This window comes from Camelus ferus, chromosome 10, assembly GCF_009834535.1.
Source record: "Camelus ferus isolate YT-003-E chromosome 10, BCGSAC_Cfer_1.0, whole genome shotgun sequence".
Taxonomy (NCBI): domain Eukaryota; kingdom Metazoa; phylum Chordata; class Mammalia; order Artiodactyla; family Camelidae; genus Camelus; species Camelus ferus.
Window position 1 is genome coordinate 43068474 of NC_045705.1, and position 15006 is coordinate 43083479.

Consider the following 15006-nt stretch of genomic DNA (forward strand, 5'->3'; position numbering starts at 1 on the left):
TGTCCTTGTTCGGAGAGTGAGGTTTTTTATCTCAAAAGAATTTTAAAATTCCCTATTGTCTCTAAATGTGATCATCTGCTCTCATGCTTAAAAGACAAAAGTGACAAAGTAAATCTACATATCCTAAATGGCTATTAAGTGAAATTTTTCTTTCCTTTTTAGCAAATATGGCTTAAGCTGTAATAATTTAGCGAAAGAATTGGGCAAATTTGCTTCTGGAAGCCAATTTTCATTGTGCTGTTGAAAATCTGAGATAGTGAGATTTTATCTTTTGAGGAGATACTGGGAAATCATGCTATGCATGGAAAAAAAATGATGGCAAGGGTACTTGTGTCAGAACACAAATAAAACTTGTGTTTGGATAATCTATTTTCTGCTTGGTTTGTACTCACTTACAGTGTCTTGGAAGCACAAAAGTTGCTTAGTCCCAATCACAAACAGCCGAAGATTGATTATGGAAGCAGGACTTGGCATAGAGCAAAAAATTGATGAATGGTGGTGAAGGATGCTGATACTAAATCATTGACATAATGTTTCCGAGCGTGGATGCTTGTTTATTTTTTTAATCTGAGACAATAAATTGGAAAGTGAAATTTTGAGGGCATTAGGGAAGAGGATGAGACTTCGTTCATATTTCTCTGTTGGCTCTTTATTCTACAATGGCACTACTCACAAGTTGAATGGTAATCAGATATGATTTGATTTATGCTTTAAAACCAAATCAAATACATTGTAGGAAAGTGCTACCTGATAACCTGCCTGATTTTTAAACTAAACAACATGACATGTGAATGCTATTTCACTTAAAAAGAAAAAAAAAATGGCTATTAGAAACTCAGTGTTTGCATAGTTTGAGAGTAAATATATTCTACTCTAAAAATTACAATCAGACCAAGATGCTGTAAATACACACAAATTACCACAATCTTATCATGAAATCTATGTGGATTTGAATTTACAGACCCTACAGAATGTAGAAGGATTAAGCTCATCAAATTTAGAGGAGCCAAGTGTAAACATTTTGTGTACTTTACCTTCTAATATAAGCTCTTTTTTTTTTTTTTCCAGTCAATTTGACCGTTCATGATGTCTTGCTCTTTAAATCCTGCCTCCTTGCCCAGGAATCCTGCCTCCTGTGAGTATCCCTCTATTTCCACTTATCCAGATGCTACTCTTCAAAATACAGCGACAGAGCTGTCTCTCTCATAAAACCTTTCCTGACCTCATATTCATTTATCCTTTTTTATGAAATTTCTACAGCCTTCATTCTCTGTACTACTCATCAAACACATGTATTTTTACTGTATGCAGTCAAATTCTCTCAGTATAGCTTTGACTGCCCAAAACTCAGCCCAGTGATTATAATTGGTATTGAAATCCATTGAAAGATGAAAATGTCTTTTTGAAAGGAATTGGAAGTTTTAGATCATTGGAATTGCTGTGTCAAATTTTAGATGCTGTCTGTTTCCCAGACTCCAAGAGAACAAAGACTGGCCTGTTTGAAGAAATTGTATGATGTAAAATTTTTGCAATAACTTCCCCTTTCTCATAAAATATGTCCAGACCCCTCAGCATGTGGCGTGATGTTCAGGGACCAGACACAAGTCCATTGTTGCTGGAGATGAGTGAAGGAGGGGAAAAGTGGCAGATGATAAGGCCAGAGGTCAGCACAGCTGTGTGGGACTCTCATATAGGCTTTAAGCCAATGAAGTGATTTTGAGAGAAAAAGTGGAAAAATCTGATTTATGTTTGGAATCCTCTATGATTTTATTTGGCTAGGTCAACTTGAAGGATTCATTGCTACTTACAAAATCAGGGAAGACAGTAGAGAAACAAGAAATAGGGACTCATGAGTTCATCTTAAGGTTTGAAAGCTATATTAACTATCTAATTGGAGATATAATGTAGGCCATGTGTGTGTGGAGTTTAGCGAAGAGGTTCAGGCTAGAGATGTGAATTTGGATGGTATTTGAATTAATGAGCCTAAATAAGATTCTATAGAGGACAAACTAGTGGTTACCAGTAGGGAATCAAATAGTTATGTTGTACACCTTAAACTAAAACAATGTAGATGAAGCACTGAACTTATCTGGGGTTAGATTTTGCCAAGCAACTACATCAGAGGGAAGAGGAGCAAGTGGTTAGGTTGGGCAGTGGAATTCAAGCTGGATGAAGAGGGAAGTGGGAACATAAGGGTCCTAAGAGAGCAACAAGATGGATTTTTAACGGCTTGCATTTACACGGGTTTGAAAAATTGTTGTGAGTCTGGAGTAGAGGCTGTGGGCAAGAAAGATAGGAGGTGGTGGTTGCAGACTGTGATCCTTGGAATTGCCATAATGAAAGCAGTGTTAGTGATCCCAGTTAAGGGAATGGATTGCTGGAGAGAGTTGGAGGATGAGATCATTGGAAGAGAGTAGGCTATTGAATCTGTCAAAAGCCAGGATACTTACCTATATGCAAAAATCTTCAAGGAAGGAGCAAACAGAAAGAGAGGAGGCTATGAGGGTTTACATGTGAAGCTCCTGAAGGAATGTTGCATCCAGTCACCAGAGGCTCAGGGCTGTCTTGTTGGGGATTTCAGAGCCCCACCAACAGGGAGAACCATGAAGGCCTACATGCGGTGAGGCGAATGAGTTATTAGCCTCCCCCCAACCACTATTATGTAACCTTGAGGAAATCTCCCGATCTCTCTAATCCTCGGTTTTCTTACAATGAATTGGGTAAACGTGTACCGAACTGTAGGGTGGTTATCAAAAGAAAGTGACACAGCTCATACAAAGAACTTACTATAATGGTTGACAGCAAGCACTCAGAATACAGTAGCCATTATCATTGTGATTATCTCCTCAGCAAAACACGTGCTCTTTGAGGAGAGGCATCCTATTTCAATCACCTTGATATCCCCCATTGCAACTGGCATAGTGCTAGGTATTGCACAGGTATGTTAGACAGGATTTGTAGGGCCCACTCGTCTTCTACTTCAATTAGCATTTTTAAGAAAATGGCAGTAATTGAGACACTTTCAGATTTACCTTAACTCCTAGGACACTCATCAGTACACAGCAGCAGGCCAGGGAATGCTTGGTTAGTTGCCTCAAAACACTAATCTCAGCCTATGCTTTAGCGTCTCCGTAAAATGAGGATAATGATACAGTACATGTTTGCAAATGTTTTTGAGTCTGTTAGATGAATGCAGCCCTAGAATTAAACTGTCACTGAATTTAAACTAGAGATTGTTTAATTCAAGATGCCTCATAAACTGGTTTTTTGTTTTTATGATTTTTATTTAGGCCCAAAGCAAACCTATAGTTTTAACCTGGAATTGATATTTCAGCCAAGGAATTTTATATTTAAGTTTAGAATTGTGTCTTCTACCATAATGTATTTAATATGTTGATGATTCACCCTAATAGGTAATTTAGCAGTGCAAATATGACTTGAAAATGGAAAAAAAACCCACTTTTCTTTCAACTGAATCAAATTTTTTTGCAGTCCCTAATTTTCTTTTTGAAATATGAAGATTAATTTTGGCCAATGTCTCAGACTTCCGCTGCTAAGATCTGACCTCCCTAAGTGATGAAAGATGGGCCAGTACCAAGAAGAAAGGAAGTTAATAGTAATAATTGTCATAGCAGCATATAACTATCAAGTGCTCACTGTGTGCTATTTAAATAATTCTCTTTGATGGATTTAACTCTCACAGAAATCTTGATAACGAGAGGTGTCATTACTGGTTCTATGACACCAGTAATCAGAACACTGAAGTAGAGGTTGCATTACCTGTGCAGAGCCACATGTAGTAAGTGGGTAGCCCAGATTCACCCCCAAGTAGTGGGATTAGCATGGCCACATATTCAAGATCTGTGCTTTGACACCACCCACTACTGCTGCTTTGATATAAGAATGGCCTTTACCTTGTTCCTAGGTGGCAGTGGACTTACTGTCTCTTGGCACTTAGCATCTCTTGTGTCTTTGTTTTTAAAAGGCCTTGGGCGTATGTATTACAATACATATAATAGAGTTTATTTTTATGACTGTTTTATTTATTTCTGAGGAGACTTTTCTACATGTGCTGGAAAAGCATAAAGCTGTCTCCTATCTAACTAAATAAGAAATAAGTTAATAAGAGATTATAGTTCTGAAAGTGGCTTTTACCCTTTAAAGGGATGGTTAATTTTTCCTTTATAGTAGAGTTATTGGATGGTTAAAGCTGAAAGCTTGCTGGGGTCATTCCTTAAATGCTGTTGTAATGGAATTTCACTGAATATAAGCAGCATTTCGTCTTATGGAGATATGTTATGATATCTGTTATTATTATACAAGTAATCTGAGAGGAGAAATCTACACACCCAAAATAAACGATTGTTTCAAAGTGACCCAAAGCTTGAGATAACCTCATTCCAGGCTTAAATACATCCATATTTTATTAATTTATCTGCATACCAAAAATTTTTAAGGGAAAATGAAAATATCTATTATAGGGCCTGAAAAAAATATGGTTTATGAATGCAGTGGAATGAACACTGAACAAGAACATCCTGTCAAGTTTGTGCATTGCCTTTAAGTAGCTGATGTTCTTGGGAAAAATCTGTATCATCTTTTATAAAATAAAAAGGCTGAGCTAGTTGTTCTACTGTCCTTTCCAACACCTATTCTAATATTTACTTTTCACAGATGCTGAGTGTACAATACATACATCTGTTGCTCTCTCTCCCCTTTCTTTTCCTTGGTTTGTGTGTGTGTGTGTGTGTGTGAATCTCATATGCCTGTGGACCTTTCAAGATTAAATGAGAATTTCAGTTTCTAGATGGTTCCCTCTAATGGCTTTTGAGGAACATACATCTGGAAATTAGGACTTAGTATTGGGGAGGAAGTGAACCATATGATAGCCTAACCACCATGTGGAGACAGTCATTTGCCATAACCACTCAATACAGCATCCATGAGCTATTGGATTAAATATTAAATGATTGGCCTATGTCTAAATATGGACCTTTTTTAAGGAATAGAATTATGATCTTTTAAAAATAATCCCTGCTCTTGAAGCATTTATTATGATGTCATAAATACCCATAACCCATTAGCAAACATGTTTAAATAAAAAAATTTTTAGGCTTCAAAAGATATTGTCAAAGTTTATGCTCTTGAACATTACTCTTCCAGGTTCTTTTTTTATAACTTCCTCTCATTATCAATCCAGGTTGGCGTAACAGGAGAACCACAGCTAACTGCTTAAGGCTTACAACTCTTCAGGCAAATTTTTTCCCAAGGTGTTTTCCAAAATAACCCAACTTACCCACCCACAATTTATTCCTAGTGAAGTGTCAGTCAAACTAAAATAGATATGGGGCTGATTTCTGAGTACTATGCCTGGCTGAACAACGTAAGTGGACAGGTATTGATTACCTGTCTAAGCTGATTGACACTAATTTTAATAAGCTGGGACCTTTATCCCTTCCTTCACTCAGTTGTTCACGAGTTCAAGACTTCATTCCTCCATTAGAACTAATAGAATGATTTGCTGACTTTTTCCAGAGGCTTCAGGGTCAGAAAAACAAATTATTATGAAAGCCCAGAAGCTGAATTGTGATTTTATAAAGAAGCTTTTGGTCTTTTAATGTTTGATTTGCTGTTTGACTGCTTTTCAGATAATTAAAATGCTCTACTTCCAAGCCCCTAACGTGAACTAAAGGACCTCTGAGTATTTCACCTTAAGTAATGTGGATCATTGTTAATTATGAGATTGTATTTACTGATGCTGCGTAACAATAGCTGGCCATGAGCAAATTAGCTCAAAACAAGTCTAGAAGCAATACTGGAAGAATGCAGTTTGCACTCATGACACTGCCTTGATAAGAAAAAACATACATAACAAATGCATGTATTTTAAAGCCATACCATTTTCTTCTACACAATAATTTTTGAAAATGTCTTTGAGAGCTAAAAATAGGATGATAAATGGGAAATCCAAATACAGATAGTAGTTAAATCAGCCAGTTTAATGAATCTCCCTCTTCCCACTACTACCTCTTCTCTTTATATTAATCACAAGATCATGGACCAAAAAAAATGGAATGAGGGCTCCTATTGCACATGGTAGCATCAAAAATTAATATTAGTTAGTTTGATCTTGAGGGGATAAATCTCTATAATAAAAGAATAAATAATTAGAAAAATGCTGAGTTAGTTTCATCTTTCTCCCTTCTGGGAATCTAGCATTTAAATGAGATATTTACATTCCAAACTGTTCTCCTACAAAAGCAACTAATTTGATTGTATTTCTTGCTTACTTCTGAAAGGAGGCCATGATAGCTAATGTATCTCCCTGTATATGATAAGTAATGAAGATGTCTATTTTCATTTCATCCTTGCAAAGAAACGTGTCTTGCCAAGTGCTCACACCTGCAAAAATGTTTTCTGACTCTTCATTTTCTCCTCTAATTACTCCTTGATGGTGGGGTAAATTCTCCAGGCTGTAGTGGAAAGGGAATCATTGTCTTTTTGTAATCTCCCTGGGGAATTCATTCCACTTGTTTACTGATGTGTATGGCTGACTGAATAAAGTGATCCCTAATTAGAATATATGAAATAATCATTGGTCTATCTGGAGTCATAATTAATGCATTAGGAAAATTTACTGTCAAGAAGATAGGTATTAGCATAAATGAGCTTATTTTATCTGCCTTGAAACACAGAGGATACCTTTTAGATACAGTGTTTGCTAAAACAGAACAATAATAATATGGCAATTTACTAAAATCATTAGTGTGCATCATTGGAAATATAGATTATTGCATCTGAACTCCCTTCTAAATAATGTACCACAGTAAAAATGAGCTGGTTTGACACCTTAGTAAATGTGACTGAAAGCTTAAAGAAAGGAAAAATTCACTTGTTTTTCTGTAGAACTCCTTTAATAATTGATGTGATCTTTATTTAGCATTTTCCTGGGCTTGGAGAGAAAAAGAACCCTACTAAGAGAATTTTATCTTTGCTTGGAAAAGTAAACAAAATCTTTCCAATGCTTTAGGCATATATTTCTGAGTAGGAGATGGTAAAAGTTTGAAAGATCACACAGAAAGATCAAAGGCTCCAAGGAAAAAGCTGGCTGGCTCACAAGATGTCCTTGGCTTGGAGAATTCACCACAGTGCACAGTCTAGCCTTCACCCTTGCCAACTCAGAGACACTATTTTGTTAACATCTTGAAAACCTATCTGTCTTTTTGGATTGAATTCTCACAAATCAAGATGTAAAAAGCAAAGGCTATCTTATTGATTTACAGTGAGAAATATGACTGTCATAAAGCTGAGCATATTTGCATCAGGTTGACCAGTGCAATCTCACACTAAACAGATCTACATGGGAAGCCACATTACAACCTGTGTCTGTCTGCTGAGCAAGGAAGAGGGCCAGGTCAGCGGATGAGCTGCACTGCTCTGTGTTTAACAGCACCAGGTATAACCTCTGATGTCTTCATGAAACCATCTCCACAGTAGAGATCAGTTTGCCACAGGGGCTGGGATCTTGAGGCTTTGTATCAGAACACCCTTCACAGTGAATGGTAGAGGACAGGTACTGCCAAGGTTTACCTCTTCCGCTCTTCCTTTCTGCACTCCTGGCAGATGAGCTGCTTCCTGATGGACACTTTCCTCTCTATAGAGAAGTTAATCCCTTGGGTCAAGTCCTTTGAGGCTTTCCATCTTTTAAGATGTTTTTGCTTATCTTGGATCTCTGGCATTATACGTTAATTCTACATTTTAACTCTCAGAGGTCGTAATTTTTCACAGTTCCTTGTAGGAAAATCTTACTATTGACCTATGTTAACTATCCTCATGTGAAAATCTAAAAAGGAAAAAAAAAAAAAAGAAATGAAAATTCTTATGGAAGTCTCAGCTATGTAATTGTTTGAGCTGAAAAGTCTAAGATCCCTTTACCGGGAGGCCGTAGTCACACAGGTACAGGCATGCTCTGTTGAGGGATGTGACATTGACCTTCAAAGTGCCCCCTACTCAGCCATTTCTGCTCTTCTCCATGGCTCTTTAGTTTCTCTCCTTTATCCCCTTTCTCCACCCGCCCTTATCTCCACCCTAGCCCTTTTACATATACCAAATATGCCACATCACAAACCTCAGGAGAAAGGGCTGATTCGCTGAAACCCTGAGCCTTTAGCTTATCTAATTCTGCTATGTTTCACCTACTTGGCATCCTTGGTCTCCTGAAGTTACAATGTACATGTATTCATAATTTAATTAGGCCCATATGTGTCTAAGGCACTGTATAGAAAATTTGTACTATTATCTCATTGAGTTCTTCCCATTTGAGAGATAAGGAAACAGACTTAGAGAGTTTAGCAATTTTCCAAGGGACACACAACTAGCGACTCAGTGGAACTAGGATCTGAACCAAGATGGATTAACTCGAGCGCCTATGCATGGAACCACAGTCTTGTCTCCTGCTCATCACCTGTTCTCCCCTAGACTCCCTACCCAGTGCTTCTCTCTACTTCCTCTTCTCTGGCTGACTTCCACTCCTCTCCTTCCCATCCATTTCTGTGATGCCCCCCTGAAGCCGCTACAGTGCAAACACCCCTACTTTTCAAATCTTTTGATAGACAGTCTACTTTCCCTTTTGCTCTGACCAAAATCTGACTCCCTCTTTGCAAACCCAGTCCCCGTTACCCTCGTTTCAGGTGAAACTGCTCCTCCTCCCTCAGTCCACATACCTCCTACTATAGCATACTTTCCAGAACAATATTCCTCCTCTCTTTTGTAAAATCCTCTCTTCCTTTGAGGTGTATGCTGCCACATTCCATGAGTCTTCACCCTGCTTTTTGGCATCTTCTATTGATATACTTTGCTGCCTAATGTATTCATCTACCTCCTCAAGTATTTCCATACTCTTGGGGCCTTTAAAACTCTACTTGAATAACTTATTCAACATTCAGCTCAGTTTCTTCTCCAACTCACTTGGAGACCATTATCCTATTTCAACCATATAAATTCTAAACTTCGCCATTTCTCGCCTACAAAATCTTAAGATTCTTCAAAGTTTAACTACAACCTCCTGTCCTTCTAGGACTCCTAAGAAAAACTGACTTATTCTTCCACTGTATAGAGTCCTCCCTTCCCCTCATTCCTCTAATGGGTAAACATTCCATCCTTTCTCAGCTTGCCAGCTCCCACCTGGTCAGACTACCCTCCCTACCTGGATTGGATGTCATAGTTAAACATCTGAATCACCGAAGATATTAATTTCCACACTCTTTTATGTTTATACTGCATCTTTCCAGTAAATAGCAACACTAAATCACGCTACATATGTACTTTCTGTTTCTGGAAATGTCAGAATATTACATTGGAATTATCACAACTATTCATCCTAGGGCAAGCTAAGATAAACAGGGTTCTTTATCTGCAGGTTATCTCAACACTTGTAATAAGATGATGTGCCTGTGAGAGAGAGATTGTTGAGGTTTTCAATTTTACTTGATAATGGAAACTTTCTTTGTAAAAAATCAGTTCATAAGACTGTTTTCCATAGAATACACATTGTTAAATTGAGTTGTAAGAAGTTTATTTTCTAGAGTGCATTATTAACCACCACTTTTGATCCAATTAACAAAGAGACAGTTTGGCCTAATGTTTAACCAATCAGTAGACTTAGTTAATAAAAATAAAGTGAATCATGCTATTCAAAGTAAGCGAGAGACTAGGTAAACAAATTGTGGTACATTCATACAATGGAATACAACTAAGCATTAAAAAGTAACAGACTTGGTAAAATACAAAATGGTATAGGTGAACCTTCAAAATATTATTCTGAGTAAAAGAAGCCAGACAAAAACTTTTTTAAGACATTTTTGTCTTAGTGATTGCTTCATGGCCTATCATACTCATCTTAACTTACCAGAATGTACTTTAGGTGAGACATAGAAATGTGTTCCCACAGCTCTGATCCCCTTCCCACCTTTTGTGATATGATGGTTATACACCTTTCTTTTATATCTTATAAACCCAACAATACAATGTTATGAATATTATGTTACATAAATGGGTGTCTTTTAAAGAAGAGAAAAGAGAAAGGAGAACATGTGCACATTTACAGTTTGCTATGTTTATCTTCTCATTTACTGTCTCATTCTGCTCCTCGTTCCGGTGGATTCTAGTTACCATCTGGTGCCATTCCCATGCTCCTTTGCTCCCACCTCCCCCTTTTGTCTTATTGTCAGACACAGTGCTTATATGTGTTACAGGCCCAGCAACACAATTACATATGTATAGTGTTACACAATTGCTTTTAAAATTAGTTAAAAGAAGAAAGAGAAGCAGCAGCAGTTGGACTGACTTCTAAAATTACCTACAGAATTGCCTTTACCAAGGCTCTTTGGATTCCAATTAACGTCTGAGGTCACTTACTTTCCGAAGAACTTCCTTTAGTGTTTCTCTAAGACTGGTAGCAAAAATGCCTGTTTTTTCTTTGTCTGGGAATGACTTTATAGTATCTTTATTTTTGAAGGATAGTTTTTGTGAATTTAAAATTCTTGTTTACAGAGTTGTTTGTTTCTGCCTCTTAGAACTTTAAATATGTCATCCCACTGCAGTCTGGCCTACCTTATTTCTGATAAAAAGTCAGAATTTTTTTCTGATTGTGGTTTCCCTGTATGTGATGTACCATTTTTCTATTGCTGCTTTCAAGATTTTTTTTTTTTTTTTTTTTTTTGTCTTTGACTTTCAACATTTTTACTGTGATGTGTCTGGGTGCTACCCTCTTTGAGTTTGTACCACATGAAGTTCATTGAGCTTCTTCAGTGTTGGTTAATATTTTTCTTCCAATTTAGGAAGTATTTGGACACTATTTCATGAAATAGTCTTTCTGCTCCCTTCCCCCCCTCACCTCTCTTTATGATATTTCCTTTATATGTATGTTGTTCTGATGAATGGTATGCTGTGTTTCTGAATCTGTGTTCATTTCCCTTCATTTTTTTCTCTATCCTTCAGATTTCATAATCTCTGTCAAACTTTCTTCAAGTGTATTGTATTATTGGGGCTTATGACTCAGTGTACGCTCTACCTCTGAAAGTGCTCCACGTGCGCGTGAGAAGAATGTGCATCCCAGTGTTGGACGGCTATGTGATTGTTGCACCATGTTAAATCTACTGCAGAGCTCCTCTCGTGATTTTTTAATTTCAATATTTTACTTTCCAGCAACAAATTTTTCACTTGGTTCTTATTTGTCTCTTCACTTGTCTACTCTACTTTTTGAGTCCTTGTCCTTGTCCCTTCCTTTACTCTCTGAAGCAGAGTTACCTTCAGTACTTTGAACACATCTACTGTAGCCTCCTTGAAGTCTTTGTGTTCTACAGCTGATTCTGGGCCCTTTCAAAACCATTTATGTTGCCTCTTTTCTCCCCCTTTGTATGAATAAGACTTTCTTGTCTCTTTGCATATTTTGAAAAGTTTTTTGGAAACTAAGCATGCTAGATAATATATTGTAGCAAATCTGGATACTAATCTTCCTTCAAAGCTTGTGATTGTTGTTGTTGACTTTGTGTGTGTGTGTGTGTGTTTGTGTGTGTGTTTGTGTGTGTGTGGACTTGGCTGAACTATTTTAGTGAATTCTTTTCCCCTGCTGTGTGAAACCTCTGATGTCACTCCTCAGAGGGCACGCCTGGGGTGACGGGTTTTAAGTGGACTCCCTTGACTATCTCTTCTTCTTACACTGGCTGCCTCTGTTGGCATCACACCCAGTTTTTAGCCTTCACTAATCGAGGCGGGTTTGCTGTGTTGTTTACAGCAATGTGGTAAGGCATAATTTGCTCTCAGTCTGACCTATTTAAACTCAGGATAACTATGCAGGGTAGTTTTTGAGGCCGGTCTTGGGCTTACTCTGTCTCCTGTAGGGTTCTTAGCTGTCTCTTTCTCCAGTTCTCTGATAGACTCCTAGTTAGTGTATGATTTAGCTTGTGGCTCTCATACAGCTACTAGCCTCTTCTTAACTGTTTATCAATAAAATCTCCATTTTTTTAACAACATCCTTTGGCTTAAATGTCTCTGATCTCTTAGAGGCAGTTGCCTGGCATTTATTTGGCCTCATAAATAGCAGTTGAGGTATACCAGCAGCCTCCCTTTCCTGACTAGAAACCACATCTCTTGACAGTGATCTGGGGTGAGAGAATCTAGTGTTCTTGGCTCAACCTGCCCAGAGTGGAGCTTCCATCATTCTGAGCTGCAGGAGTGGGAGCTGGGAGCTGGGAGTGGTCCAGTGACATAGTCTCTCACTGTTTTCACCCTGACTTAGTAGACTCGAAAAAATAATTTTTCATGTCCTTTATGTCTTTAGGACTATTTCTAGGGATTTTAATTTTTGAAAAACATTTCTCACCAGTTATTGTCATTTCATTGGTGAGATCCTTACACCACCATTCAGAAAGTAAACCCAGAAATATTAATATTTGTTGAGGAATTATGCTGCCAAGCACTGAGATAAGATCTTTTGACATATTATATCTTTTTATACATAGAATAATCTTGAGGAGTAGCTGGTAACATTATCCCCATTGTACACAGGGGAAGGCTAAGCCCACAGATGTTAAGTCATTTGCCTGAGGTCCTTCAGGTGTTGAACCTCTGACTTGAACCCAGACTGATCCATTCTAATAATACCCATGCTTTTCGCCACATCATCATGGCTGTGTCCCATGCTCCACTACTCTGCATGAAGAATTGATTCTGAAGAGTGAGAAAAGAAGACATAACTGCTGGACATATTTAGTGCCAGGGTTTTTCCATGAATGAACTGATCACAATTGACGTCTGTAGAACTTGCCCGTGTAGCAAGAATTTAACTTGGCTGCTGGGAAAGCCAAGCCAGCTGCTGGGAAATTGTGCCCTTGTTTAGAGAATCAGGTCCCTTTTCTATTCCTGCCAGCAGTCTTTGGGATTTCTGTATTCTGATTTGATTCTACATTCAATGTATAATTGCAGTACAAGATTGAAAATGCTGTTTACAATGTAAAATAAAGTAGTTTATACTCCTGCATAATTGAAATGGCTTGCTTGAAACAGCTCACCGCACCCAAATATGCCTACTTAGCTAAGCAGGAGAACTTCCAAAGCCATTCTTTACAAAACGTTACAGAAACTAGGTGAACTATACCCTGTTGCTGGCTGAGTTTTTCTAAACTAGTGTATTTGTGTTAAAGTTTTCCAGTTTAAGGTGGTTGGTCAGTCCTTCCTGTTCATTAGCATAGTATTGTAGGGAGATGTACCTATAATGTTATTAATGAAAACCATTTTTGATTTTATTGATTGAAGACAATTGTAAAAATACATCAAACTTAAAGAATTTTCCAAATGCAAATTTTTATTTTCATTCCTCAAGTTGATATTGCTAATATAATGCTTATGATCTTTGCTGGGATGAATTCTCCAAATTTTTTCAAGACACAGTTTGTAGAAACAAATGATGTGAACATTCTGTAGTCTTCTCTAGTCTTCTCTCTCTTCAAGATTAATTTCTATGAAATTTCACCTGCAATCAAAAAATGTTTCTTGGTCACCTCAGATTTACAGAACACGAGGCTAAGCACTGGGGAAAATACTGAAGGATTAAAAAGCAGGGTTGCTGCCTGCCAGACTATATGACATACATGAAAAAAGTAGAAAATGTTCAATTTCTAGCACAAATACTTACTAGTGATAGGACTTTCATTAAGTTATTTAGCTTTTATGGGCCTCAGTTTCTTCATTGATAAAATGAGCCTTATTAAAATCTATTTTGAAAATTTTTATGAAGTTGAAAGCAGATGATTTATGTAAAAGCTAGCACCATATCTGACACAGAGGAGAGTTTATGTTTGCTAGTGATGACGGTGATAGTGATTATATATATGTGTGTGTGTGTGTGTGTGTGTACATAGAATAATCTTGAGATGTAGCTGGTAACATTATCCCCATTGTACACAGGGGAAGGCTAAGCCCACAGATGTTAAGTCATTTGCCTGAGGTCCTTCAGGTCTTGAACCTCTGACTTGAACACACACACACACACACACACACACACACACACACACACACACATTAATCATCTTCATGTATATATTTTTACATACAAAAAATTCTATACATGTTCGATGTCAGATTAAGAACTTCTTTAATTTATAGCTAATTTTAGGTTCTAATTTTAGGTTCTGAGTACTTAAACATACTTATGCATAAAAATATTGATGACAAGCTTAAATATTTCTAACTTACCAGATAACCAAACTATTCGTGACTGAAAAGTCTAGTGAGTATAAATCAGTGCATCCAACTTTAACTTACCAGGTTGACCAGGAGCTGATCTGATTGCATAACTGAAAGCCTGAGGAATGACTATGCAGGAGGATGGGACAGGTCTTTTGATATTTGGCAAGATGGAAAAATCATAAGAAGAGATAATGAATGACACTAGAGTAGAGATTTGGTTTCAGAGGGCCTCAGACTTGAATGTGGACTCGGATTATTTCTAGCCATCTGACTTAGACAAATAATGAAACCTCTTTCTTCTTAGTTTCCTCATCTTGCAGAGAGGCTTAATGTTTATAAAAATGTTTGCACAGAACCTGGAAGAAAATAATGGCTCAAAAATGTAAATTATTGTTTTTAGCTATTTAAAAAAATACTGATTGAATTGAAATTTGGTTTGCATTTCTGATCATGAAGCATCAGTCAAAAGACATTCCTGGTTCTAATATATTCAGGAGCTCAGGTCAGTGAGCACGAAAAATTAGATTAGTTGCTAAAGAGGATGACTTCCTGACACATCCAGTGAATTGGCACCATGACAGATGCCTGGGCCACAGAAACTTCTTGATTGAAGACAACTGTGAAAATATGAGATACTAATTTTGTCTTGTTTTAAGCCACTATGTTGGTGGTAATTTTTATTCAGCAATAGAAAATCAATGCAAAGCTCAAGACAAAGAAATGCAGATGTGCTATCTTGAGCTTCGTGTTTAAAGACCT

The 15006-nt window shown here is 37.4% G+C and overlaps 1 long non-coding RNA gene across 1 annotated transcript in view; it reads left to right on the forward strand.

Moving 5' to 3' along the window:
* The first annotated feature begins 1068 nt into the window (after window positions 1–1068).
* The window catches only part of LOC116666414, a 68142-nt gene continuing 54204 nt past the window's right edge, over window positions 1069–15006 (forward strand). The window contains exon 1 of the long non-coding RNA XR_004323252.1: window positions 1069–1135. This is a non-coding gene — a long non-coding RNA (uncharacterized LOC116666414). The remainder of the gene's footprint in view (window positions 1136–15006) is intronic.